At 44.7% G+C, this 2,726-nt stretch overlaps 1 non-coding gene across 1 annotated transcript; it reads left to right on the plus strand.

Moving 5' to 3' along the window:
• The first annotated feature begins 2,276 nt into the window (after positions 1–2,276).
• Positions 2,277–2,349, plus strand: TRNAR-ACG. The gene has a single exon. It is a non-coding gene; the product is annotated as a tRNA-Arg (tRNA).
• Positions 2,350–2,726: the final 377 nt, after the last annotated feature.

Raw genomic sequence — 2,726 nt, forward strand, 5'->3', positions numbered from 1 at the left:
GCCTGCCCCAGTGAAAGGGGCCATGAAGGTGTTGTGAGTCCCCTGGTATCAGTTCCATTCCAGTGCTGAATCCAGGAGTCCTAGAAGGATTTGACTATTTCCTCTGACCGCGGGTTTAGGTATTCTAAAAACGGTGGCAGGTCCCTTTGAGAAGGAGTTCCGAGAAACTATCCCTTTTTTCCTAAATAAATTGTTTAAAGATTTTTTTTTTTTTATGTGGACCATTGGAAAAGTCTTTACTGAGTTTGTTATAACATTGTTTTTGTTTTCTGTTTGTTTTTTGCTGGGAGGCATGTGGATCTTAGCTCCCCAAACAGGGATTGAACCTGCATCCCTACAATGGAAGGCAAAGTCATAACCACTGGACCACCAGGGAAGTCCCATGGAGAAACTATTCCTGATGTCCCCTGAGATGCTTGAGAGTTTTTCCTAAAGGAACCGGGCAACCTATTTAATTGGTCTGAGAATTGGCCAGGCCTAGAAACTGGGCAAAGAGTCAAAATTTTTCATTTCCATAGCTGAAATCACTCTTAATCCTTTTTGGTTACATTGCTTAAACAGCACTCTCATTGGCTAACCATGGACACTGTCTCATAGACCAAGGTCTATGAGCCCTTGGTCCAGATTCCTGCTGTTCAGAACCTTGGCTACTGTTCCAGCCCTGCTGCTGTTTTCAGAATTCCATTCCCCTTGCCTGTGATGGTGAAGTGCAACTACCTACCTTCTACTCTGAAATCCTTCCACCTCCAGTGACATTGGGGAGCCCATGTCATGGTTCCCTATAATCCATTCATCCATGCTAGCTGACGGGATGAGTTATAAGATTTAGCAAAAAAGAAAAAAAGAAAAAACTAAGACACAGAGATTGCCCAATGAAATTTGAATTTCAGATAAACAATGAATAATTTCTTGACAAAAATATGCCCCGAAGATTACCTCCTATATTTTACCTGGCAGCCCTACTTACAGAGGACCAGTGAAATCTTTACTTCTTTAAAGAAAGGAGTGTCCACTGGGCCTCCCAATGTATACAGGCAAGCTAGTGGTATCTCAGGTCTTATGTAATATTCATTCTAGAATGACCAGCTCTCTGAGCCTTTTGACCCCTTCCTCAACATTTTACCATGGCAGTCCAGGCATCTCTGCCTTATTTATTGTTTGTCATTGTTTTTCCCACACTGGAAGGAGATGTCAGCAGTATAGCTATTCTCACCAGGATGTTAAATTCTCAGTCCTGGGAGAGTACCCCTGTGGTAATAAATTCCTCCTTATCTGGCCTTATGTGCCATCCCTCACCGCAGTCCAGCATCCTCAAGATCCCTTCCCAGATATGTTCTCTTGGTTCATCCTGGCACGTTTTAGCCAGATTCTGTGACTCTTTCAAGAAACAATCTCTTTTCTCCCATAGCAGGCCAGGCTGTGATGTGATCCTACTTATGATTTCAGAAACAGGAAGGGGAGGTGGGAACACATCTAAACGAAGATTAGTATCACCTTGGAAATCACCTGCCCAGGGTGGGTCTCTGCATGGTCTACAGACAAGGGAAGGCTGCTATTTCCAGCAAAGGGGAGGTGCCACTTCTCCCAGTTCAGGTTGTTCAGGGGGACCTGGAGTTCAAGATCTTCATGGGCATCCTCTAAATGTCCCCGTTGCAGGTCTCAAGGTTTCAATCATTGCCTATCAGAGTTCTAATTTTACTGTAGAAGGCTATGAATTGAGCCTCCTGGATGACACTATTCTTTTTTTAAACATTTTAATTTTATCTCTTTATTTTATTTTTTACTCCACTGGGTCTTTGTTGCAGTGCATGGGTTTCTCATATCTGTGGCTTCTCTTGTTGCAGAGCACCGGCTACAGGTGCTTCAGTAGTTGTGACACGCAGGCTCAGTAGTTGCAGCGTACAGGCTTAATTGCTCCTCAGCACGTGGGCTCCTCAAATCCGTGTCCCCTGCATTGGCAGACAGATTCTTAACCACTGAGCTGCCAGGGAAGTTCCATATATGACACTATTCTTACCATCAGATCCTGGTCTGGATTTTTGGCAAAACCCTTCCCTCGTGGCTCAGATGGTAAAGAATCTGCATGCAGTGCAGGATACTTGGGTTTGATCCCTGGGTCAGGAAGATCCCCTGGAGAAGGGAATGGCAACCCAATCCACTATTCTTACCTGGAGAATTCCATGGACAGAGGAGCCCAGAAGGCTACAGTCCATGGGGTCGCAAAGAGTCAGACACAACTGAGTTACTAACACTACTACTATTAACCACCAAGGGACTTCCCTGTGGCTCAGACGGTAAAGCGTCTGCCTACGATGCAGGAGACCCAGGTTCGATCCCTGGGTTGGGAAGATCCTCTGGAGAAGGAAATGGCAACCCACTCCAGTACTCTTGCCTGGAAAATCCCATGGATGGAGGAGCCTGTTGGGCTATAGTCCATGGGGTCACAAAGAGTCGGACACTCTTGAGTGACTTCACTTGATAGGAGATAATAGATTCCAAATAGGAAAAGGAGTACGTCAAGGCTGTATATTGTCACCCTGCTTATCTAACTTATATGCAGAGTACATCATAAGAAATGCTGGACAGGAGGAAGTACAAGCTGGAATCAAGATTGCTGGAGAAATATCCATAACCTCAGATATGCAGATGACACCACCCTTATGGCAGAAAGTGAAGAAGAACTAAAGAACCTATTGATGAAAGTGAAAGAGGAGAGTGAAAATGTT

Source organism: Cervus canadensis, chromosome 23 (genome assembly GCF_019320065.1).
Source record: "Cervus canadensis isolate Bull #8, Minnesota chromosome 23, ASM1932006v1, whole genome shotgun sequence".
Classification (NCBI taxonomy): domain Eukaryota; kingdom Metazoa; phylum Chordata; class Mammalia; order Artiodactyla; family Cervidae; genus Cervus; species Cervus canadensis.